Source organism: Lissotriton vulgaris, chromosome 5 (assembly GCF_964263255.1).
Source record: "Lissotriton vulgaris chromosome 5, aLisVul1.2, whole genome shotgun sequence".
NCBI classification, from domain to species: Eukaryota; Metazoa; Chordata; class Amphibia; order Caudata; family Salamandridae; genus Lissotriton; species Lissotriton vulgaris.
Window position 1 is genome coordinate 1,544,353,921 of NC_141693.1, and position 26,760 is coordinate 1,544,380,680.

Here is a 26,760-nt window from a genome sequence, read left to right on the forward strand (position 1 = left end):
TAGTTTCAGAACACCAACATGACTCTGAAGAGTACAGAAGTAAAATGGTACCATTTCAAAGTTCCTAATACCACATAAGCTTCTGAGCGGAAGCATGTAATAAATATATCAATTTTTCTGGAAAAGTTAGAGTGGATATTGGTTTTCACCTCAGATGGGACTTGAACCCACAATTCCTGGCTTAGGAGGCCACTGAGGCACAGATAAACACTTGCATTCTAGAGGCATTTTTTAAATGTATTCAATCGTCAAACACTGGTGTCTGCACACAGGACATATCTCAGTTCTCTCCATAAGTAAACTTCCCATTTTCATCCTCTTCCATCCCCGACTTTAACACTCTGTTCTGTGCTATAATGGAGGCTCTGCATTTCGAGCAAGTGGAGAGAAATTGGAGGAGAACCACTTTCGACTCAACACTTCTTCTTTCCTGGATGCTTTTCTCAATAAACTGGGCTTTGACAGTGGTATCAAGCCGTCCTTGTCTTCAGCAGGACACAGAAACAGGCACCAAGTCTCCTAACCAAGTTCAACCATACTCTGCAACTTAATAGACCAATGCTTTACAAATTTGCCAACTGTGTCATCAGCAAAGGCAGCCAATGTGCCAATCTTTTATAATTCTTCTGTAGTACTTTTCTTTCTTGTAGGCAAAATTAGCGCTTTAACTGCACAAATCATACAGATTTTACACTTGAAGCACTCCATGAAAAAATACTTACACACCTTGCATTTCATCTACACACCCTTAAGCTAAAAACCCTTTCTGTCAAGTCAAAATTCTGCAAACCTATTACATATTCAGTGCGTGTACATAGAAGCACTTTTTAATGCCACTAAAATGGACAAGATTTTTGGCTGCAGATGCAATCTAAATGACTGTGCAGTATGTACTCCACTTCATGAATAATTAGGAATGAGAACATGATGGCTATAAGAGTATTGGAAGAGCCTGCTTTCATTCTGAATGGAAAGCTGAGTTGTGTGACCATTGGCAAAAACCGACCATGTAGGGACTCTAACCCTCAATCTTCTGATCCGAAGTCAGACACCTTATCCATTAGGCCACGCGGTCATATGTCCTGTTATGCTTATTTTTATAATATAGGTGGTATGCAAGGATGGAAAATATGATATTGATAGTTATTTAGGTTTACATCCAATTGTGTTTTTTCAGCTCCTTTCAATTAAAGCACTCTTTTGGAATCTATATAATGAGAATGTCACCAGTACGATAAGCTTTTGTTTTCTTTTTTGCATTTAAACCTCTTTCTTCATGAGATTAAAGCTCAGTTGTATGCTTTACATAGCTCTGGATATTTCCAGAAGTGGAGAGAAACTGTTTTGACAGTAGTACAAACTGCTCCTTTCTGGATATGCCAATTTACACACGCTCAAAGGTTGTATACGTTTCATGAATTCTGACTTGCCCTATTCAAGTAGCTGAAAGCCTGTCACCACCTCTAGAAACAACAGTTACACCAATCCAATTCAAATCATTTTTTCCAAAGGAATATCTTCTGCCGGGTCAAAGATGCATCTGACAAAGATAGGTGTTTAAAAATCTACTTTGTAGTTTCAGAACACCAACATGACTCTGAAGAGTGCAGAAGTAAAACGGTACCATTTCAAAGTTCCTAATACCACATAAGCTTCTGAGCGGAAGCATGTAATAAATATATCAATTTTTCTTGAAAAGTAAGGGTGGATATTGGTTTTCACCTCAGATGGGACTCGAACCCACAATTCCTGGCTTAGGAGGCCACTGAGGCACAGATAAACACTTGCAGTCTAGAGGCATTATTTAAATGTATTCAATCGTCAAACACTGGTGTCTGCACACAGGACATTTCTCAGTTCTCTCCATAAGTAACCTTCCCATTTTCATCCTCTTCCATCCCCGACTTTAACACTCTGTTCTGTGCTATAATGGAGGCTCTGCATTTCGAGCAAGTGGAGAGAAATTGGAGGAGAACCACTTTCGACTCAACACTTCTTCTTTCCTGGATGCTTTTCTCAATAAACTGGGCTTTGACAGTGGTATCAAGCCGTCCTTGTCTTCAGCAGGACACAGAAACAGGCACCAAGTCTCCTAACCAAGTTCAACCACACTCTGCAACTTAATAGACCAATGCTTTACAAATTTGTCAACTGTGTCATCAGCAAAGGCAGCCAATGTGCCAATCTTTTATAATTCTTCTGTAGTACTTTTCTTTCTCGTAGGCAAAATTAGCACTTGAACTGCACAAATCATACAGATTTTACACTTGAAGCACTCCATGAACACATACTTACACACCTTGCATTTCATCTACACACCCTTAAGCTAAAAACCCATTCTGTCAAGTCAAAATTCTGCAAACCTATTACATATTCAGTGCGTGTACATAGAAGCACTTTTTAATGCCACTGAAATGGACAAGATTTTAGGCTGCAGATGCAATCTAAATGACTGTGCAGTATGTACTCCACTTCATGAATAATTAGGAATGAGAACATGATGGCTATAAGAGTATTGGAAGAGCCTGCTTCCATTCTGAATGGAAAGCTGAGTTGTGTGACCATTGGCAAAAACCGACCACGAAGGGACTCGCACCCTCAATCTTCTGATCCGAAGTCAGACGCCTTATCCATTAGGCCACGCTGTCATATGTCCTGCTATGCTTATTTTTATAATGTAGGTGGTATGCAAGGATGGAAAATATGATATTCATAGTTATTTAGGTTTACATCCCATTGTGTTTTTTCAGCTCCTTTCAATTAAAGCACTCTTTTGGAATCTATATAATGAGAATGTCACCAGTTCGATAAGCTTTTGTTTTCTTTTTTGCATTTAAACCTCTTTCTTCATGAGATTAAAGCTCAGTTGTATGCTTTACATAGCTCTGGATATTTCCAGAAGTGGAGAGAAACTGTTTTGACAGTAGTACAAACTGCTCCTTTCTGGATATGCCAATTTACACACACTCAAAGGTTGTATACGTTTCATGAATCCTGACTTGCCCTGTTCAAGTAGCTGAAAGCCTATCACCACCTCTAGAAACAACAGTTACACCAATCCAATTCAAATCATTTTTTCCAAAGGAATATCTTCTGCCGGGTCAAAGTTGCATCTGACAAAGATAGGTGTTTAAAAATCTACTTTGTAGTTTCAGAACACCAACATGACTCTGAAGAGTACAGAAGTAAAATGGTACCATTTCAAAGTTCCTAATACCTCATACGCTTCTGAGCGGAAGCATGTAATAAATATATCAATTTTTCTGGAAAAGTAAGAGTGGATATTGGTTTTCACCTCAGATGGGACTTGAACCCACAATCCCTGGCTTAGAAAGCCAGTGCCTTATCCATTATGCCACTGAGGCACAGATAAACACTTGTAGTCTAGAGGCATTTTTTAAATGTATTCAATCGTCAAACACTGGTGTCTGCACACAGGACATTTCTCAGTTCTCTCCATAAGTAAACTTCCCATTTTCATCCTCTTCCATCCCCGACTTTAACACTCTGTTCTGTGCTATAATGGAGGCTCTGCATTTCGAGCAAGTGGAGAGAAATTGGAGGAGAACCACTTTCGACTCAACACTTCTTCTTTTTTGGATGCTTTTCTCAATAAACTGGGCTTTGACAGTGGTATCAAGCCATCCTTGTCTTCAGCAGGACACAGAAACAGGCACCAAGTCTCCTAACCAAGTTCAACCACACTCTGCAACTTAATAGACCAATGCTTTACAAATTTGCCAACTGTGTCATCAGCAAAGGCAGCCAATGTGCCAATCCTTTATAATTCTTCTGTAGTACTTTTCTTTCTCGTAGGCAAAATTAGCACTTTAACTGCACAAATTATACAGATTTTACACTTGAAGCACTCCATGAACACATACTTACACACCTTGCATTTCATCTACACACCCTTAAGCTAAAAACCCATTCTGTCAAGTCAAAATTCTTCAACCCTATTACATATTCAGTGCATGTACATAGAAGCACTTCTTAATGCCATTAACATGGACAAGATTTTAGGCTGAAGATGCAATCTAAATGACTGTGCAGTATGTACTCCACTTCATGAATAATTAGGAATGAGAACATGATGGCTATAAGAGTATTGGAAGAGCCTGCTTCCATTCTAAATGGAAAGCTGAGTTGTGTGACCATTGGCAAAAACTGACCACGAAGGGACTCGAACCCTCAATCTTCTGATCCGAAGTCAGACGCCTTATCCATTAGGCCACGCGGTCATATGCCCTGCTGTGCTTATTTTTATAATGTAGGTGGTATGCAAGGATGGAAAATATGATATTGATAGTTATTTAGGTTTACATCCCATTGTGTTTTTTCAGCTCCTTTCAATTAAAGCACTCTTTTGGAATCTATATAATGAGAATGTCACCAGTACGATAAGCTTTTGTTTTCTTTTTTGCATTTAAACCTCTTTCTTCATGAGATTAAAGCTCAGTTGTATGCTTTACATAGCTCTGGATATTTCCAGAAGTGGAGAGAAACTGTTTTGACAGTAGTACAAACTGCTCCTTTCTGGATATGCCAATTTACACACGCTCAAAGGTTGTATATGTTTCATGAATCCTGACTTGCCCTATTCAAGTAGCTGAAAGCCTGTCACCACCTCTAGAAACAACAGTTACACCAATCCAATTCAAATCATTTTTTCCAAAGGAATATCTTCTGCCGGGTCAAAGTTGCATCTGACAAAGATAGGTGTTTAAAAATCTACTTTGTAGTTTCAGAACACCAACATGACCTTGAAGAGTACAGAAGTAAAATGGTACCATTTCAAAGATCCTAATACCTCATAAGCTTCTGAGCGGAAGCATGTAATAAATATGTAAATTTTTCTGGAAAAGTGAGAGTGGATATTGGTTTTCACCTCAGATGGGACTCGAACCCACAATCCCTGGCTTAGGAGGCCAGTGCCTTATCCATTAGGCCACTGAGGCACTGATAAACACTTGCAGTCTAGAGGCATTATTTAAATGTATTCAATCGTCAAACACTGGTGTCTGCACACAGGACATTTCTCAGTTCTCTCCATAAGTAAACTTCCCATTTTCATCCTCTTCCATCCCCGACTTTAACACTCTGTTCTGTGCTATAATGGAGGCTCTGCATTTCGAGCAAGTGGAGAGAAATTGGAGGAGAACCACTTTCGACTCAACACTTCTTCTTTCCTGGATGCTTTTCTCAATAAACTGGGCTTTGACAGTGGTATCAAGCCGTCCTTGTCTTCAGCAGGACACAGAAACAGGCACCAAGTCTCCTAACCAAGTTCAACCACACTCTGCAACTTAATATACCAATGCTTTACAAATTAGCCAACTGTGTCATCAGCAAAGGCAGCCAATGTGCCAATCCTTTATAATTCTTCTGTAGTACTTTTCTTTCTCGTAGGCAAAATTAGCACTTTAACTGCACAAATCATACAGATTTTACACTTGAAGCACTCCATGAACACATACTTACACACCTTTCATTTCATCTACACACCCTTAAGCTAAACACCCATTCTGTCAAGTCAAAATTCTGCAAACCTATTACATATTCAGTGCGTGTACATAGAAGCACTTTTTAATGCCACTAAAATGGAAAAGATTTTTGGCTGCAGATGCAATCTAAATGACTGAGCAGTATGTACTCCACTTCATGAATAATTAGGAATGAGAACATGATGGCTATAAGAGTATTGGAAGAGCCTGCTTTCATTCTGAATGGAAAGCTGAGTTGTGTGACCATTGGCAAAAACCGACCATGTAGGGACTCAAACCCTCAATCTTCTGATCCGAAGTCAGACACCTTATCCATTAGGCCACGCGGTCATATTTCCTGTTATGCTTATTTTTATAATGTAGGTGGTATGCAAGGATGGAAAATATGATATTGATAGTTATTTAGGTTTACATCCAATTGTGTTTTTTCAGCTCCTTTCAATTAAAGCACTCTTTTGGAATCTATATAATGAGAATGTCACCAGTACGATAAGCTTTTGTTTTCTTTTTTGCATTTAAACCTCTTTCTTCATGAGATTAAAGCTCAGTTGTATGCTTTACATAGCTCTGGATATTTCCAGAAGTGGAGAGAAACTGTTTTGACAGTAGTACAAACTGCTCCTTTCTGGATATGCCAATTTACACACACTCAAAGGTTGTATACGTTTCATGAATCCTGACTTGCCCTATTCAAGTAGCTGAAAGCCTGTCACCACCTCTAGAAACAACAGTTACACCAATCCAATTCAAATCATTTTTTGCAAAGGAATATCTTCTGCCGGGTCAAAGTTGCATCTGACAAAGATAGGTGTTTAAAAATCTACTTTGTAGTTTCAGAACACCAACATGACTCTGAAGAGTACAGAAGTAAAATGGTACCATTTCAAAGTTCCTAATACCTCATAAGCTTCTGAGCGGAAGGATGTAATAAATATATAAATTTTTCTGGAAAAGTAAGAGTGGATATTGGTTTTAACCTCAGATGGGACTCGAACCCACAATCCCTCGCTTAGGAGGCCAGTGCCTTATCCATTAGGCCACTGAGGGACAGATAAACACTTGTAGTCTAGAGGCATTATTTAAATGTATTCAATCGTCAAACACTGGTGTCTGCACACAGTACATTTCTCAGTTCTCTCCATAAGTAAACTTTCCATTTTCATCCTCTTCCATCCCCGACTTTAACACTCTGTTCTGTGCTATAATGGAGGCTCTGCATTTCGAGCAAGTGGAGAGAAATTGGAGGAGAATCACTTTCGACTCAACACTTCTTCTTTCCTGGATGCTTTTCTCAATAAACTGGGCTTTGACAGTGGTATCAAGCCGTCCTTGTCTTCAGCAGGACACAGAAACAGGCACCAAGTCTCCTAACCAAGTTCAACCACACTCTGCAACTGAATAGACCAATGCTTTACAAATTAGCCAACTGTGTCATCAGCAAAGGCAGCCAATGTGCCAATCTTTTATAATTCTTCTGTAGTACTTTTCTTTCTCGTAGGCAAAATTAGCACTTTAACTGCACAAATCGTACAGATTTTACACTTGAGGCACTCCATGAACACATACTTACACACCTTGCATTTCATCTACACACCCTTAAGCTAAAAACCCATTGTGTCAAGTCAAAATTCTGCAACCCTATTACATATTCAGTGCGTGTACATAGAAGCACTTCTTAATGCCACTAACATGGACAAGATTTTAGGCTGAAGATGCAATCTAAATGACTGTGCAGTATGTACTCCACTTCATGAATAATTAGGAATGAGAACATGATGGCTATAAGAGTATTGGAAGAGCCTGCTTCCATTCTGAATGGAAAGCTGAGTTGTGTGACCATTGGCAAAAACCGACCACGAAGGGACTCGAACCCTCAATCTTCTGATCCGAAGTCAGACGCCTTATCCATTAGGCCACACGGTCATATGTCCTGCTGTGCTTATTTTTATAATGTAGGCGGTATGCAAGGATGGAAAATATGATATTGGTAGTTATTTAGGTTTACATCCCATTGTGTTTTTTCAGCTCCTTTCAATTAAAGCACTCTATTGGAATCTATATAATGAGAATGTCACCAGTACGATAAGCTTTTGTTTTCTTTTTTGCATTTAAACCTCTTTCTTCATGAGATTAAAGCTCAGTTGTATGCTTTACATAGCTCTGGATATTTTCAGAAGTGGAGAGAAACTGTTTTGACAGTAGTACAAACTGCTCCTTTCTGGATATGCCAATTTACACACGCTCAAAGGTTGTATACGTTTCATGAATCCTGACTTGCCCTATTCAAGTAGCTGAAAGCCTGTCACCACCTCTAGAAACAACAGTTACACCAATCCAATTCAAATCATTTTTTCCAAAGGAATATCTTCTGCCGGGTCAAAGTTGCATCTGACAAAGATAGGTGTTTAAAAATCTACTTTGTAGTTTCAGAACACCAACATGACTCTGAAGAGTACAGAAGTAAAATGGTACCATTTCAAAGTTCCTAATACCACATAAGCTTCTGAGCGGAAGCATGTAATAAATATATCAATTTTTCTGGAAAAGTAAGAGTGGATATTGGTTTTCACCTCAGATGGGACTTGAACCCACAATTCCTGGCTTAGGAGGCCACTGAGGCACAGATAAACACTTGCAGTCTAGAGGCATTATTTAAATGTATTCAATCGTCAAACACTGGTGTCTGCACACAGGACATTTCTCAGTTCTCTCCATAAGTAACCTTCCCATTTTCATCCTCTTCCATCCCCGACTTTAACACTCTGTTCTGTGCTATAATGGAGGCTCTGCATTTCGAGCAAGTGGAGAGAAATTGGAGGAGAACCACTTTCGACTCAACACTTCTTCTTTCCTGGATGCTTTTCTCAATAAACTGGGCTTTGACAGTGGTATCAAGCCGTCCTTGTCTTCAGCAGGACACAGAAACAGGCACCAAGTCTCCTAACCAAGTTCAACCACACTCTGCAACTTAATAGACCAATGCTTTACAAATTTGCCAACTGTGTCATCAGCAAAGGCAGCCAATGTGCCAATCTTTTATAATTCTTCTGTAGTACTTTTCTTTCTCGTAGGCAAAATTAGCACTTTAACTGCACAAATCATACAGATTTTACACTTGAAGCACTCCATGAACACATACTTACACACCTTGCATTTTATCTACACACCCTTAAGCTAAAAACCCATTCTGTCAAGTCAAAATTCTGCAAACCTATTACATATTCAGTGCGTGTACATAGAAGAACTTTTTAATGCCACTAAAATGGACAAGATTTTAGGCTGCAGATGCAATCTAAATGACTGTGCAGTATGTACTCCACTTCATGAATAATTAGGAATGAGAACATGATGGCTATAAGAGTATTGGAAGAGCCTGCTTCCATTCTGAATGGAAAGCTGAGTTGTGTGACCATTGGCAAAAACCGACCACGAAGGGACTCGCACCCTCAATCTTCTGATCCGAAGTCAGACGCCTTATCCATTAGGCCACGCGGTCATATGTCCTGCTATGGTTAATTTTATAATGTAGGTGGTATGCAAGGATGGAAAATATGATATTGATAGTTATTTAGGTTTACATCCCATTGTGTTTTTTCAGCTCCTTTCAATTAAAGCACTCTTTTGGAATCTATATAATGAGAATGTCACCAGTTCGATAAGCTTTTGTTTTCTTTTTTGCATTTAAACCTCTTTCTTCATGAGATTAAAGCTCAGTTGTATGCTTAACATAGCTCTGGATATTTCCAGAAGTGGAGAGAAACTGTTTTGACAGTAGTACAAACTGCTCCTTTCTGGATATGCCAATTTACACACACTCAAAGGTTGTATACGTTTCATGAATCCTGACTTGCCCTGTTCAAGTAGCTGAAAGCCTGTCACCACCTCTAGAAACAACAGTTACACCAATCCAAATCAAATCATTTTTTCCAAAGGAATATCTTCTGCCGGGTCAAAGTTGCATCTGAAAAAGATAGGTGTTTAAAAATCTACTTTGTAGATTCAAAACACCAACATGACTCTGAAGAGTACAGAAGTAAAATGGTACCATTTCAAAGTTCCTAATACCTCATACGCTTCTGAGCGGAAGCATGTAATAAATATATCAATTTTTCTGGAAAAGTAAGAGTGGATATTGGTTTTCACCTCAGATGGGACTTGAACCCACAATCACTGGCTTTGAAAGCCAGTGCCTTATCCATTAGGCCACTGAGGCACAGATAAACACTTGCATTCTAGAGGCATTTTTTAAATGTATTCAATCGTCAAACACTGGTGTCTGCACACAGGACATATCTCAGTTCACTCCATAAGTAAACTTCCCATTTTCATCCTCTTCCATCCCCGACTTTAACACTCTGTTCTGTGCTATAATGGAGGCTCTGCATTTCGAGCAAGTGGAGAGAAATTGGAGGAGAACCACTTTCGACTCAACACTTCTTCTTTCCTGGATGCTTTTCTCAATAAACTGGGCTTTGACAGTGGTATCAAGCCGTCCTTGTCTTCAGCAGGACACAGAAACAGGCACCAAGTCTCCTAACCAAGTTCAACCATACTCTGCAACTTAATAGACCAATGCTTTACAAATTTGCCAACTGTGTCATCAGCAAAGGCAGCCAATGTGCCAATCTTTTATAATTCTTCTGTAGTACTTTTCTTTCTCGTAGGCAAAATTAGCGCTTTAACTGCACAAATCATACAGATTTTACACTTGAAGCACTCCATGAAAAAATACTTACACACCTTGCATTTCATCTACACACCCTTAAGCTAAAAACCCTTTCTGTCAAGTCAAAATTCTGCAAACCTATTACATATTCAGTGCGTGTACATAGAAGCACTTTTTAATGCCACTAAAATGGACAAGATTTTTGGCTGCAGATGCAATCTAAATGACTGTGCAGTATGTACTCCACTTCATGAATAATTAGGAATGAGAACATGATGGCTATAAGAGTATTGGAAGAGCCTGCTTTCATTCTGAATGGAAAGCTGAGTTGTGTGACCATTGGCAAAAACCGACCATGTAGGGACTCTAACCCTCAATCTTCTGATCCGAAGTCAGACACCTTATCCATTAGGCCACGCGGTCATATTTCCTGTTATGCTTATTTTTATAATGTAGGTGGTATGCAAGGATGGAAAATATGATATTGATAGTTATTTAGGTTTACATCCAATTGTGTTTTTTCAGCTCCTTTCAATTAAAGCACTCTTTTGGAATCTATATAATGAGAATGTCACCAGTACGATAAGCTTTTGTTTTCTTTTTTGCATTTAAACCTCTTTCTTCATGAGATTAAAGCTCAGTTGTATGCTTTACATAGCTCTGGATATTTCCAGAAGTGGAGAGAAACTGTTTTGACAGTAGTACAAACTGCTCCTTTCTGGATATGCCAATTTACACACACTCAAAGGTTGTATACGTTTCATGAATCCTGACTTGCCCTATTCAAGTAGCTGAAAGCCTGTCACCACCTCTAGAAACAACAGTTACACCAATCCAATTCAAATCATTTTTTGCAAAGGAATATCTTCTGCCGGGTCAAAGTTGCATCTGACAAAGATAGGTGTTTAAAAATCTACTTTGTAGTTTCAGAACACCAACATGACTCTGAAGAGTACAGAAGTAAAATGGTACCATTTCAAAGTTCCTAATACCTCATAAGCTTCTGAGCGGAAGGATGTAATAAATATATAAATTTTTCTGGAAAAGTAAGAGTGGATATTGGTTTTAACCTCAGATGGGACTCGAACCCACAATCCCTCGCTTAGGAGGCCAGTGCCTTATCCATTAGGCCACTGAGGGACAGATAAACACTTGTAGTCTAGAGGCATTATTTAAATGTATTCAATCGTCAAACACTGGTGTCTGCACACAGTACATTTCTCAGTTCTCTCCATAAGTAAACTTTCCATTTTCATCCTCTTCCATCCCCGACTTTAACACTCTGTTCTGTGCTATAATGGAGGCTCTGCATTTCGAGCAAGTGGAGAGAAATTGGAGGAGAATCACTTTCGACTCAACACTTCTTCTTTCCTGGATGCTTTTCTCAATAAACTGGGCTTTGACAGTGGTATCAAGCCGTCCTTGTCTTCAGCAGGACACAGAAACAGGCACCAAGTCTCCTAACCAAGTTCAACCACACTCTGCAACTGAATAGACCAATGCTTTACAAATTAGCCAACTGTGTCATCAGCAAAGGCAGCCAATGTGCCAATCTTTTATAATTCTTCTGTAGTACTTTTCTTTCTCGTAGGCAAAATTAGCACTTTAACTGCACAAATCGTACAGATTTTACACTTGAGGCACTCCATGAACACATACTTACACACCTTGCATTTCATCTACACACCCTTAAGCTAAAAACCCATTGTGTCAAGTCAAAATTCTGCAACCCTATTACATATTCAGTGCGTGTACATAGAAGCACTTCTTAATGCCACTAACATGGACAAGATTTTAGGCTGAAGATGCAATCTAAATGACTGTGCAGTATGTACTCCACTTCATGAATAATTAGGAATGAGAACATGATGGCTATAAGAGTATTGGAAGAGCCTGCTTCCATTCTGAATGGAAAGCTGAGTTGTGTGACCATTGGCAAAAACCGACCACGAAGGGACTCGAACCCTCAATCTTCTGATCCGAAGTCAGACGCCTTATCCATTAGGCCACACGGTCATATGTCCTGCTGTGCTTATTTTTATAATGTAGGCGGTATGCAAGGATGGAAAATATGATATTGGTAGTTATTTAGGTTTACATCCCATTGTGTTTTTTCAGCTCCTTTCAATTAAAGCACTCTATTGGAATCTATATAATGAGAATGTCACCAGTACGATAAGCTTTTGTTTTCTTTTTTGCATTTAAACCTCTTTCTTCATGAGATTAAAGCTCAGTTGTATGCTTTACATAGCTCTGGATATTTTCAGAAGTGGAGAGAAACTGTTTTGACAGTAGTACAAACTGCTCCTTTCTGGATATGCCAATTTACACACGCTCAAAGGTTGTATACGTTTCATGAATCCTGACTTGCCCTATTCAAGTAGCTGAAAGCCTGTCACCACCTCTAGAAACAACAGTTACACCAATCCAATTCAAATCATTTTTTCCAAAGGAATATCTTCTGCCGGGTCAAAGTTGCATCTGACAAAGATAGGTGTTTAAAAATCTACTTTGTAGTTTCAGAACACCAACATGACTCTGAAGAGTACAGAAGTAAAATGGTACCATTTCAAAGTTCCTAATACCACATAAGCTTCTGAGCGGAAGCATGTAATAAATATATCAATTTTTCTGGAAAAGTAAGAGTGGATATTGGTTTTCACCTCAGATGGGACTTGAACCCACAATTCCTGGCTTAGGAGGCCACTGAGGCACAGATAAACACTTGCAGTCTAGAGGCATTATTTAAATGTATTCAATCGTCAAACACTGGTGTCTGCACACAGGACATTTCTCAGTTCTCTCCATAAGTAACCTTCCCATTTTCATCCTCTTCCATCCCCGACTTTAACACTCTGTTCTGTGCTATAATGGAGGCTCTGCATTTCGAGCAAGTGGAGAGAAATTGGAGGAGAACCACTTTCGACTCAACACTTCTTCTTTCCTGGATGCTTTTCTCAATAAACTGGGCTTTGACAGTGGTATCAAGCCGTCCTTGTCTTCAGCAGGACACAGAAACAGGCACCAAGTCTCCTAACCAAGTTCAACCACACTCTGCAACTTAATAGACCAATGCTTTACAAATTTGCCAACTGTGTCATCAGCAAAGGCAGCCAATGTGCCAATCTTTTATAATTCTTCTGTAGTACTTTTCTTTCTCGTAGGCAAAATTAGCACTTTAACTGCACAAATCATACAGATTTTACACTTGAAGCACTCCATGAACACATACTTACACACCTTGCATTTTATCTACACACCCTTAAGCTAAAAACCCATTCTGTCAAGTCAAAATTCTGCAAACCTATTACATATTCAGTGCGTGTACATAGAAGAACTTTTTAATGCCACTAAAATGGACAAGATTTTAGGCTGCAGATGCAATCTAAATGACTGTGCAGTATGTACTCCACTTCATGAATAATTAGGAATGAGAACATGATGGCTATAAGAGTATTGGAAGAGCCTGCTTCCATTCTGAATGGAAAGCTGAGTTGTGTGACCATTGGCAAAAACCGACCACGAAGGGACTCGCACCCTCAATCTTCTGATCCGAAGTCAGACGCCTTATCCATTAGGCCACGCGGTCATATGTCCTGCTATGGTTAATTTTATAATGTAGGTGGTATGCAAGGATGGAAAATATGATATTGATAGTTATTTAGGTTTACATCCCATTGTGTTTTTTCAGCTCCTTTCAATTAAAGCACTCTTTTGGAATCTATATAATGAGAATGTCACCAGTTCGATAAGCTTTTGTTTTCTTTTTTGCATTTAAACCTCTTTCTTCATGAGATTAAAGCTCAGTTGTATGCTTAACATAGCTCTGGATATTTCCAGAAGTGGAGAGAAACTGTTTTGACAGTAGTACAAACTGCTCCTTTCTGGATATGCCAATTTACACACACTCAAAGGTTGTATACGTTTCATGAATCCTGACTTGCCCTGTTCAAGTAGCTGAAAGCCTGTCACCACCTCTAGAAACAACAGTTACACCAATCCAAATCAAATCATTTTTTCCAAAGGAATATCTTCTGCCGGGTCAAAGTTGCATCTGAAAAAGATAGGTGTTTAAAAATCTACTTTGTAGATTCAAAACACCAACATGACTCTGAAGAGTACAGAAGTAAAATGGTACCATTTCAAAGTTCCTAATACCTCATACGCTTCTGAGCGGAAGCATGTAATAAATATATCAATTTTTCTGGAAAAGTAAGAGTGGATATTGGTTTTCACCTCAGATGGGACTTGAACCCACAATCACTGGCTTTGAAAGCCAGTGCCTTATCCATTAGGCCACTGAGGCACAGATAAACACTTGCATTCTAGAGGCATTTTTTAAATGTATTCAATCGTCAAACACTGGTGTCTGCACACAGGACATATCTCAGTTCACTCCATAAGTAAACTTCCCATTTTCATCCTCTTCCATCCCCGACTTTAACACTCTGTTCTGTGCTATAATGGAGGCTCTGCATTTCGAGCAAGTGGAGAGAAATTGGAGGAGAACCACTTTCGACTCAACACTTCTTCTTTCCTGGATGCTTTTCTCAATAAACTGGGCTTTGACAGTGGTATCAAGCCGTCCTTGTCTTCAGCAGGACACAGAAACAGGCACCAAGTCTCCTAACCAAGTTCAACCATACTCTGCAACTTAATAGACCAATGCTTTACAAATTTGCCAACTGTGTCATCAGCAAAGGCAGCCAATGTGCCAATCTTTTATAATTCTTCTGTAGTACTTTTCTTTCTCGTAGGCAAAATTAGCGCTTTAACTGCACAAATCATACAGATTTTACACTTGAAGCACTCCATGAAAAAATACTTACACACCTTGCATTTCATCTACACACCCTTAAGCTAAAAACCCTTTCTGTCAAGTCAAAATTCTGCAAACCTATTACATATTCAGTGCGTGTACATAGAAGCACTTTTTAATGCCACTAAAATGGACAAGATTTTTGGCTGCAGATGCAATCTAAATGACTGTGCAGTATGTACTCCACTTCATGAATAATTAGGAATGAGAACATGATGGCTATAAGAGTATTGGAAGAGCCTGCTTTCATTCTGAATGGAAAGCTGAGTTGTGTGACCATTGGCAAAAACCGACCATGTAGGGACTCTAACCCTCAATCTTCTGATCCGAAGTCAGACACCTTATCCATTAGGCCACGCGGTCATATGTCCTGTTATGCTTATTTTTATAATGTAGGTGGTATGCAAGGATGGAAAATATGATATTGATAGTTATTTAGGTTTACATCCAATTGTGTTTTTTCAGCTCCTTTCAATTAAAGCACTCTTTTGGAATCTATATAATGAGAATGTCACCAGTACGATAAGCTTTTGTTTTCTTTTTTGCATTTAAACCTCTTTCTTCATGAGATTAAAGCTCAGTTGTATGCTTTACATAGCTCTGGATATTTCCAGAAGTGGAGAGAAACTGTTTTGACAGTAGTACAAACTGCTCCTTTCTGGATATGCCAATTTACACACGCTCAAAGGTTGTATACGTTTCATGAATTCTGACTTGCCCTATTCAAGTAGCTGAAAGCCTGTCACCACCTCTAGAAACAACAGTTACACCAATCCAATTCAAATCATTTTTTCCAAAGGAATATCTTCTGCCGGGTCAAAGATGCATCTGACAAAGATAGGTGTTTAAAAATCTACTTTGTAGTTTCAGAACACCAACATGACTCTGAAGAGTGCAGAAGTAAAACGGTACCATTTCAAAGTTCCTAATACCACATAAGCTTCTGAGCGGAAGCATGTAATAAATATATCAATTTTTCTTGAAAAGTAAGGGTGTATATTGGTTTTCACCTCAGATGGGACTCGAACCCACAATTCCTGGCTTAGGAGGCCACTGAGGCACAGATAAACACTTGCAGTCTAGAGGCATTATTTAAATGTATTCAATCGTCAAACACTGGTGTCTGCACACAGGACATTTCTCAGTTCTCTCCATAAGTAACCTTCCCATTTTTATCCTCTTCCATCCCCGACTTTAACACTCTGTTCTGTGCTATAATGGAGGCTCTGCATTTCGAGCAAGTGGAGAGAAATTGGAGGAGAACCACTTTCGACTCAACACTTCTTCTTTCCTGGATGCTTTTCTCAATAAACTGGGCTTTGACAGTGGTATCAAGCCGTCCTTGTCTTCAGCAGGACAAAGAAACAGGCACCAAGTCTCCTAACCAAGTTCAACCACACTCTGCAACTTAATAGACCAATGCTTTACAAATTTGCCAACTGTGTCATCAGCAAAGGCAGCCAATGTGCCAATCTTTTATAATTCTTCTGTAGTACTTTTCTTTCTCGTAGGCAAAATTAGCACTTTAACTGCACAAATCATACAGATTTTACACTTGAAGCACTCCATGAACACATACTTACACACCTTGCATTTCATCTACACACCCTTAAGCTAAAAACCCATTGTGTCAAGTCAAAATTCTGCAACCCTATTACATATTCAGTGCGTGTACATAGAAGCACTTCTTAATGCCACTAACATGGACAAGATTTTAGGCTGAAGATGCAATCTAAATGACTGTGCAGTATGTACTCCACTTCATGAATAATTAGGAATGAAAACATGATGGCTATAAGAGTATTGGAAGAGCCTGCTTCCATTCTGAATGGAAAGCTGAGTTGTGTGACCATTGGCAAAAACCGACCACGAAGGGACTCGAACTCTCAATCTTCTGATCCGAAGTCAGACGCCTTATCCATTAGTCCACACGGTCATATGTCCTGCTGTGCTTATTTTTATAATGTAGGTGGTATGCAAGGATGGAAAATATGATATTGATAGTTATTTAGGTTTACATCCCATTGTGTTTTTTCAGCTCCTTTCAATTAAAGCACTCTTTTGGAATCTATATAATCAGAATGTCACCAGTACGATAAGCTTTTGTTTTCTTTTTTGCATTTAAACCTCTTTCTTCATGAGATTAAAGCTCAGTTGTATGCTTTACATAGCTCTGGATATTTCCAGAAGTGGAGAGAAACTGTTTTGACAGTAGTACAAACTGCTCCTTTCTGGATATGCCAATTTACACACGCTCAAAGGTTGTATACGTTTCATGAATCCTGACTTGCCCTATTCAAGTAGCTGAAAGCCTGTCACCACCTCTAGAAACAACAGTTACACCAATCCAAATCAAATCATTTTTTACAAAGGAATATCTTCTGCCGGGTCAAAGTTGCATCTGACAAAGATAGGTGTTTAAAAATCTACTTTGTAGTTTCAGGACACCAACATGACTCTGAAGAGTACAGAAGTAAAATGGTACCATTTCAAAGTTCCTAATACCACATAAGCTTCTGAGCGGAAGCATGTAATAAATATATCAATTTTTCTGGAAAAAAAAGAGTGGATATTGGTTTTCAACTCAGATGGGACGCAAACCCACAATCCCTGGCTTAGGAGGCCAGTGCCTTATCCATTAGGCCACTGAGGTACAGATAAACACCTGTAGTCTAAAGGCATTATTTAAATGTATTCAATCGTCAGACACTGGTGTCTGCACACAGGATATTTCTCAGTTATCTCCATAAGTAAACTTCCCATTTTCATCCTCTTCCATCCCCGACTTTAACACTCTGTTCTGTGCTATAATGGAGGCTCTGCATTTCGAGCAAGTGGAGAGAAATTGGAGGAGAACCACTTTTGACTCAACACTTCTTCTTTCCTGGATGCTTTTCTCAATAAACTGGGCTTTGACAGTGGTATCAATCCGTCCTTGTCTTCAGCAGGACACAGAAACAGGCACCAAGTCTCCTAACCAAGTTCAACCACACTCTGCAACTTAATAGACCAATGCTTTACAAATTTGCCAACTGTGTCATCAGCAAAGGCAGCCAATGTGCCAATCTTTTATAATTCTTCTGTAGTACTTTTCTTTCTCGTAGGCAAAATTAGCGCTTTAACTGCACAAATCATACAGATTTTACACTTGAAGCACTCCATGAACACATACTTACACACCTTGCATTTCATCTACACACCCTTAAGCTGAAAACCCATTCTGTCAAGTCAAAATTCTGCAAACCTATTACATATTCAGTGCGTGTACATAGAAGCACTTTTTAATGCCACTAAAATGGACAAGATTTTTGGCTGCAGATGCAATCTAAATGACTGTGCAGTATGTACTCCACTTCATGAATAATTAGGAATGAGAACATGATGGCTATAAGAGTATTGGAAGAGCCTGCTTCCATTCTGAATAAAAAGCTGAGTTGTGTGACCATTGGCAAAAACCGACCATGTAGGGACTCAAACCCTCAATCTTCTGATCCGAAGTCAGACACCTTATCCATTAGGCCACGCGGTCATATGTCCTGTTATGCTTATTTTTATAATGTAGGTGGTATGCAAGGATGGAAAATATGATATTGATAGTTATTTAGGTTTACATCCAATTGTGTTTTTTCAGATCCTTTCAATTAAAGCACTCTTTTGGAATCTATATAATGAGAATGTCACCAGTACGATAAGCTTTTGTTTTCTTTTTTGCATTTAAACCTCTTTCTTCATGAGATTAAAGCTCAGTTGTATGCTTTACATAGCTCTGGATATTTCCAGAAGTGGAGAGAAACTGTTTTGACAGTAGTACAAACTGCTCCTTTCTGGATATGCCAATTTACACACACTCAAAGGTTGTATACGTTTCATGAATCCTGACTTGCCCTATTCAAGTAGCTGAAAGCCTGTCACCACCTCTAGAAACAACAGTTACACCAATCCAATTCAAATCATTTTTTCCAAAGGAATATCTTCTGCCGGGTCAAAGTTGCATCTGACAAAGATAGGTGTTTAAAAATCTACTTTGTAGTTTCAGAACACCAACATGACTCTGAAGAGTACAGAAGTAAAATGGTACCATTTCAAAGTTCCGAATACCTCATAAGCTTCTGAGCGGAAGGATGTAATAAATATATAATTTTTTCTGGAAAAGTAAGAGTGGATATTGGTTTTAACCTCAGATGGGACTCGAACCCACAATCCCTGGCTTAGGATGCCAGTGCCTTATCCATTAGGCCACTGAGGGACAGATAAACACTTGTAGTCTAGAGGCATTTTTTAAATGTATTCAATCGTCAAACACTGGTGTCTGCACACAGTACATTTTTCAGTTCTCTCCATAAGTAAACTTCCCATTTTCATCCTCTTGCATCCCCGACTTTAACACTCTGTTCTGTGCTATAATGGAGGCTCTGCATTTCGAGCAAGTGGAGAGAAATTGGAGGAGAACCACTTTCGACTCAACACTACTTCTTTCCTGGATGCTTTTCTCAATAAACTGGGCTTTGACAGTGGTATCAAGCCGTCCTTTTCTTCAGCAGTACACAGAAACAGGCACCAAGTCTCCTAACCAAGTTCAACCACACTCTGCAACTTAATAGACCAATGCTTTACAAATTAGCCAACTGTGTCATCAGCAAAGGCAGCCAATGTGCCAATCCTTTATAATTCTTCTGTAGTACTTTTCTTTCTCGTAGGCAAAATTAGCACTTTAACTGCACAAATCATACAGATTTTACACTTGAAGCACTCCATGAACACATACTTACACACCTTGCATTTCATCTACACACCTTTAAGCTAAAAACCCTTTCTGTCAAGTCAAAATTCTGCAAACCTATTACATATTCAGTGCTTGTACATAGAAGCACTTTTTAATGCCACTAAAATGGACAAGATTTTTGGCTGCAGATGCAATCTAAATGACTGTGCAGTATGTACTCCACTTCATGAATAATTAGGAATGAGAACATGATGGCTATAAGAGTATTGGAAGAGCCTGCTTTCATTCTGAATGGAAAGCTGAGTTGTGTGACCATTGGCAAAAACCGACCATGTAGGGACTCAAACCCTCAATCTTCTGATCCGAAGTCGGACACCTTATCCATTAGGCCACGCGGTCATATGTCCTGTTATACTTATTTTTATAATGTAGGTGGTATGCAAGGATGGAAAATATGATATTGATAGTTATTTAGGTTTACATCCAATTGTGTTTTTTCAGCTCCTTTCAATTAAAGCACTCTTTTGGAATCTATATAATGAGAATGTCACCAGTACGATAAGCTTTTGTTTTCTTTTTTGCATTTAAACCTCTTTCTTCATGAAATTAAAGCTCAGTTGTATGCTTTACATAGCTCTGGATATTTCCAGAAGTGGAGAGAAACTGTTTTGACAGTAGTACAAACTGCTCCTTTCTGGATATGCCAATTTACACACGCTCAAAGGTTGTATACGTTTCATGAATTCTGACTTGCCCTATTCAAGTAGCTGAAAGCCTGTCACCACCTCTAGAAACAACAGTTACACCAATCCAATTCAAATCATTTTTTCCAAAGGAATATCTTCTGCCGGGTCAAAGTTGCATCTGACAAAGATAGGTGTTTAAAAATCTACTTTGTAGTTTCAGAACACCAACATGACTCTGAAGAGTACAGAAGTAAAATGGTACCATTTCAAAGTTCCTAATACCACATAAGCTTCTGAGCGGAAGCATGTAATAAATATATCAATTTTTCTTGAAAAGTAAGGGTGGATATTGGTTTTCACCTCAGATGGGACTCGAACCCACAATTCCTGGCTTAGGAGGCCACTGAGGCACAGATAACCACTTGCAGTCTAGAGGCATTTTTTAAATGTATTCAATCGTCAAACACTGGTGTCTGCACACAGGACATTTCTCAGTTCTCTCCATAAGTAAACTTCCCATTTTCATCCTCTTCCATCCCCGACTTTAACACTCTGTTCTGTGCTATAATGGAGGCTCTGCATTTCGAGCAAGTGGAGAGAAATTGGAGGAGAACCACTTTCGACTCAACACTTCTTCTTTCCTGGATGCTTTTCTCAATAAACTGGGCTTTGACAGTGGTATCAAGCCGCCCTTGTCTTCAGCAGGACACAGAAACAGGCACCAAGTCACCTAACCAAGTTCAACCACACTCTGCAACTTAATAGACCAATGCTTTACAAATTTGCCAACTGTGTCATCAGCAAAGGCAGCCAATGTGCCAATCTTTTATAATTCTTCTGTAGTAATTTTCTTTCGAGTAGGCAAAAATAGCACTTTAACTGCACAAATCATACAGATTTTACACTTGAAGCACTCCATGAACACATACGTACAGACCTTGCATTTCATCTACACACCCTTAAGCTAAAAACCCATTCTGTCAAGTCAAAATTCTGCAAACCTATTACATATTCAGTGCGTGTACATAGAAGCACTTTTTAATGCCACTAAAATGGACAAGATTTTTGGCTGCAGATGCAATCTAAATGACTGTGCAGTATGTACTCCACTTCATGAATAATTAGGAATGAGAACATGATGGCTATAAGAGTATTGGAAGAGCCTGCTGTCATTCTGATTGGAAAGCTGAGTTGTGTGACCATTGGCAAAAACCGACCATGTAGGGACTCAAACCCTCAATCTTCTGATCCGAAGTCAGACACCTTATCCATTAGGCCACGCGGTCATATGTCCTGTTATGCCTATTTTTATAATGTAGGTGGTATGCAAGGATGGAAAATATGATATTGATAGTTATTTAGGTTTACATCCAATTGTGTTTTTTCAGCTCCTTTCAATTAAAGCACTCTTTTGAAATCTATATAATGAGAATGTCACCAGTACGATAAGCTTTTGTTTTCTTTTTTGCATTTAAACCTCTTTCTTCATGAGATTAAAGCTCAGTTGTATGCTTTACATAGCTCTGGATATTTCCAGAAGTGGAGAGAAACTGTTTTGACAGTAGTACAAACTGCTCCTTTCTGGATATGCCAATTTACACACACTCAAAGGTTGTATACGTTTCATGAATCCTGACTTGCCCTATTCAAGTAGCTGAAAGCCTGTCACCACCTCTAGAAACAACAGTTACACCAATCCAATTCAAATCATTTTTTCCAAAGGAATATCTTCTGCCGGGTCAAAGTTGCATCTGACAAAGATAGGTGTTTAAAAATCTACTTTGTAGTTTCAGAACACCAACATGACTCTGAAGAGTACAGAAGTAAAATGGTACCATTTCAAAGTTCCTAATACCTCATAAGCTTCTGAGCGGAAGGATGTAATAAATATATAAATTTTTCTGGAAAAGTAAGAGTGGATATTGGTTTTAACCTCAGATGGGACTCGAACCCACAATCCCTGGCTTAGGAGGCCAGTGCCTTATCCATTAGGCCACTGAGGGACAGATAAACACTTGTAGTCTAGAGGCATTATTTAAATGTATTCAATCGTCAAACACTGGTGTCTGCACACAGTACATTTCTCAGTTCTCTCCATAAGTAAACTTCCCATTTTCATACTCTTGCATCCCCGACTTTAACACTCTGTTCTGTGCTATAATGGAGGCTCTGCATTTCGAGCAAGTGGAGAGAAATTGGAGGAGAACCACTTTCGACTCAACACTACTTCTTTCCTGGATGCTTTTCTCAATAAACTGGGCTTTGACAGTGGTATCAAGCCGTCCTTTTCTTCAGCAGGACACAGAAACAGGCACCAAGTCTCCTAACCAAGTTCAACCACACTCTGCAACTTAATAGACCAATGCTTTACAAATTAGCCAACTGTGTCATCAGCAAAGGCAGCCAATGTGCCAATCCTTTATAATTCTTCTGTAGTACTTTTCTTTCTCGTAGGCAAAATTAGCACTTTAACTGCACAAATCATACAGATTTTACACTTGAAGCACTCCATGAACACATACTTACACACCTTGCATTTCATCTACATACCCTTAAGCTAAAAACCCATTCTGTCAAGTCAAAATTCTGTAACCCTATTACATATTCAGTGCGTGTACATAGAAGCACTTCTTAATGCCACTAACATGGACAAGATTTTAGGCTGAAGATGCAATCTAAATGACTGTGCAGTATGTACTCCACTTCATGAATAATTAGGAATGAGAACATGATGGCTATAAGAGTATTGGAAGAGCCTGCTTCCATTCTGAATGGAAAGCTGAGTTGTGAGACCATTGGCAAAAACCGAGCACGAAGGGACTCAAACCCTCAATCTTCTGATCCGAAGTCGGACGCCTTATCCATTAGGCCACGCGGTCACATGTCCTGCTGTGCTTATTTTTACAATGTAGGTGGTATGCAAGGATGGACAATATGATATTGATAGTTATTTAGGTTTACATCCCATTGTGTTTTTTCAGCTCCTTTCAATTAAAGCACTCTTTTGGACTCTATATAATGAGAATGTCACCAGTACGATAAGCTTTTGTTTTCTTTTTTGCATTTAAACCTCTTTCTTCATGAGATTAAATCTCAGTTGTATGCTTTACATAGCTCTGGATATTTCCAGAAGTGGAGAGAAACTGTTTTGACAGTAGTACAAACTGCTCCTTTCTGGATATGCCAATTTACACACGCTCAAAGGTTGTATACGTTTCATGAATTCTGACTTGCCCTATTCAAGTAGCTGAAAGCCTGTCACCACCTCTAGAAACAACAGTTACACCAATCCAATTCAAATCATTTTTTCCAAAGGAATATCTTCTGCCGGGTCAAAGTTGCATCTGACAAAGATAGGTGTTCAAAAATCTACTTTGTAGTTTCAGAACACCAACATGACTCTGAAGAGTACAGAAGTAAAATGGTACCATTTCAAAGTTCCTAATACCACATAAGCTTCTGAGCGGAAGCATGTAATAAATATATCAATTTTTCTTGAAAAGTAAGGGTGGATATTGGTTTTCACCTCAGATGGGACTCGAACCCACAATTCCTGGCTTAGGAGGCCACTGGGGCACAGATAAACACTTGCAGTCTAGAGGCATTATTTAAATGTATTCAATCGTCAAACACTGGTGTCTGCACACAGGACATTTCTCAGTTCTCTCCATAAGTAACCTTCCCATTTTCATCCTCTTCCATCCCCGACTTTAACACTCTGTTCTGTGCTATAATGGAGGCTCTGCATTTCGAGCAAGTGGAGAGAAATTGGAGGAGAACCACTTTCGACTCAACACTTCTTCTTTCCTGGATGCTTTTCTCAATAAACTGGGCTTTGACAGTGGTATCAAGCCGTCCTTGTCTTCAGCAGGACACAGAAACAGGCACCAAGTCTCCTAACCAAGTTCAACCACACTCTGCAACTTAATAGACCAATGCTTTACAAATTTGCCAACTGTGTCATCAGCAAAGGCAGCCAATGTGGCAATCTTTTATAATTCTTCTGTAGTACTTTTCTTTCTCGTAGGCAAAATTAGCACTTTAACTGCACAAATCATACAGATTTTACACTTGAAGCACTCCATGAACACATACTTACACACCTTGCATTTCATCTACACACCCTTAAGCTAAAAACCCATTCTGTCAAGTCAAAATTCTGCAAACCTATTACATATTCAGTGCGTGTACATAGAAGCACTTTTTAATGCCACTAAAATGGACAAGATTTTAGGCTGCAGATGCAATCTAAATGACTGTGCAGTATGTACTCCACTTCATGAATAATTAGGAATGAGAACATGATGGCTATAAGAGTATTGGAAGAGCCTGCTTCCATTCTGAATGGAAATCTGAGTTGTGTGATCATTGGCAAAAAACGACCACGAAGGGACTCGAACCCTCAATCTTCTGATCCGAAGTCAGACACCTTATCCATTAGGCCACGCGGTCATATGTCCTGCTGTGCTTATTTTTATAATGTAGGTGGTATGCAAGGATGGGAAATATGATATTCATAGTTATTTAGGTTTACATCCCATTGTGTTTTTTCAGCTCCTTTCAATTAAAGCACTCTTTTGGAATCTATATAATGAGAATGTCACCAGTTCGATAAGCTTTTGTTTTCTTTTTTGCATTTAAACCTCTTTCTTCATGAGATTAAAGCTCAGTTGTATGCTTTACATAGCTCTGGATATTTCCAGAAGTGGAGAGAAACTGTTTTGACAGTAGTACAAACTGCTCCTTTCTGGATATGCCAATTTACACACACTCAAAGGTTGTATACGTTTCATGAATCCTGACTTGCCCTGTTCAAGTAGCTGAAAGCCTGTCACCACCTCTAGAAACAACAGTTACACCAATCCAATTCAAATCATTTTTTCCAAAGGAATATCTTCTGCCGGGTCAAAGTTGCATCTGACAAAGATAGGTGTTTAAAAATCTACTTTGTAGTTTCAGAACACCAACATGACTCTGAAGAGTACAGAAGTAAAATGGTACCATTTCAAAGTTCCTAATACCTCATACGCTTCTGAGCGGAAGCATGTAATAAATATATCAATTTTTCTGGAAAAGTAAGAGTGGATATTGGTGTTCACCTCAGATGGGACTTGAACCCACAATCCCTGGCTTAGAAAGCCAGTGCCTTATCCATTAGGCCACTGAGGCACAGATAAACACTTGCAGTCTAGAGGCATTTTTTAAATGTATTCAATCGTCAAACACTGGTGTCTGCACACAGGACATTTCTCAGTTCTCTCCATAAGTAAACTTCCCATTTTCATCCTCTTCCATCCTCGACTTTAACACTCTGTTCTGTGCTATAATGGAGGCTCTGCATTTCGAGCAAGTGGAGAGAAATTGGAGGAGAACCACTTTCGACTCAACACTTCTTCTTTCCTGGATGCTTTTCTCAATAAACTGGGCTTTGACAGTGGTATCAAGCCGTCCTTGTCTTCTGCAGGACACAGAAACAGGCACCAAGTCTCCTAACCAAGTTCAACCACACTCTGCAACTTAATAGACCAATACTTTACAAATTTGCCAACTGTGTCATCAGCAAAGGCAGCCAATGTGCCAATCTTTTATAATTCTTCTGTAGTACTTTTCTTTCTCGTAGGCAAAATTAGCGCTTTAACTGCACAAATCATACAGATTTTACACTTGAAGCACTCCATGAACACATACTTACACACCTTGCATTTCATCTACACACCCTTAAGCTAAAAACCCATTCTGTCAAGTCAAAATTCTGCAAACCTATTACATATTCAGTGCGTGTACATAGAAGCACTTTTTAATGCCACTAAAATGGACAAGATTTTTGGCTGCAGATGCAATCTAAATGACTGTGCAGTATGTACTCCACTTCATGAATAATTAGGAATGAGAACATGATGGCAAAAGAGTATTGGAAGAGCCTGCTTTCATTCTGAATGGAAAGCTGAGTTGTGTGACCATTGGCAAAAACCGACCATGTAGGGACTCAAACCCTCAATCTTCTGATCCGAAGTCAGACGCCTTATCCATTAGGCCACGCGGTCATATGTCCTGCTGTGCTTATTTTTACAATGTAGGTGGTATGCAAGGATGGACAATATGATATTGATAGTTATTTAGGTTTACATCCCATTGTGTTTTTTCAGCTCCTTTCAATTAAAGCACTCTTTTGGACTCTATATAATGAGAATGTCACCAGTACGATAAGCTTTTGTTTTCTTTTTTGCATTTAAACCTCTTTCTTCATGAGATTAAATCTCAGTTGTATGCTTTACATAGCTCTGGATATTTCCAGAAGTGGAGAGAAACTGTTTTGACAGTAGTACAAAGTGCTCCTTTCTGGATATGCCAATTTACACACG

At 39.0% G+C, this 26,760-nt stretch overlaps 10 non-coding genes across 10 annotated transcripts; all 10 read right to left on the reverse strand.

Moving 5' to 3' along the window:
- Positions 1-3,292: 3,292 nt before the first annotated feature.
- Positions 3,293-3,365, reverse strand: TRNAR-UCU (transfer RNA arginine (anticodon UCU)). Its single transcript has one exon. It is a non-coding gene; the product is annotated as a tRNA-Arg (tRNA).
- Positions 3,366-4,168: 803 nt separating this feature from the next.
- On the reverse strand, positions 4,169-4,241 carry TRNAR-UCG (transfer RNA arginine (anticodon UCG)). Its single transcript has one exon. It is a non-coding gene; the product is annotated as a tRNA-Arg (tRNA).
- A 644-nt stretch (positions 4,242-4,885) lies between these two features.
- TRNAR-CCU (transfer RNA arginine (anticodon CCU)) lies at positions 4,886-4,958 on the reverse strand. The gene has a single exon. It is a non-coding gene; the product is annotated as a tRNA-Arg (tRNA).
- Positions 4,959-7,354: 2,396 nt separating this feature from the next.
- Positions 7,355-7,427, reverse strand: TRNAR-UCG (transfer RNA arginine (anticodon UCG)). The gene has a single exon. It is a non-coding gene; the product is annotated as a tRNA-Arg (tRNA).
- A 1,500-nt stretch (positions 7,428-8,927) lies between these two features.
- Positions 8,928-9,000, reverse strand: TRNAR-UCG (transfer RNA arginine (anticodon UCG)). The gene has a single exon. It is a non-coding gene; the product is annotated as a tRNA-Arg (tRNA).
- Positions 9,001-12,113: 3,113 nt separating this feature from the next.
- Positions 12,114-12,186, reverse strand: TRNAR-UCG (transfer RNA arginine (anticodon UCG)). The gene has a single exon. It is a non-coding gene; the product is annotated as a tRNA-Arg (tRNA).
- A 1,500-nt stretch (positions 12,187-13,686) lies between these two features.
- TRNAR-UCG (transfer RNA arginine (anticodon UCG)) lies at positions 13,687-13,759 on the reverse strand. The gene has a single exon. It is a non-coding gene; the product is annotated as a tRNA-Arg (tRNA).
- An 8,569-nt stretch (positions 13,760-22,328) lies between these two features.
- Positions 22,329-22,401, reverse strand: TRNAR-CCU (transfer RNA arginine (anticodon CCU)). Its single transcript has one exon. It is a non-coding gene; the product is annotated as a tRNA-Arg (tRNA).
- A 2,376-nt stretch (positions 22,402-24,777) lies between these two features.
- TRNAR-UCG (transfer RNA arginine (anticodon UCG)) lies at positions 24,778-24,850 on the reverse strand. The gene has a single exon. It is a non-coding gene; the product is annotated as a tRNA-Arg (tRNA).
- A 644-nt stretch (positions 24,851-25,494) lies between these two features.
- Positions 25,495-25,567, reverse strand: TRNAR-UCU (transfer RNA arginine (anticodon UCU)). Its single transcript has one exon. It is a non-coding gene; the product is annotated as a tRNA-Arg (tRNA).
- Positions 25,568-26,760: the final 1,193 nt, after the last annotated feature.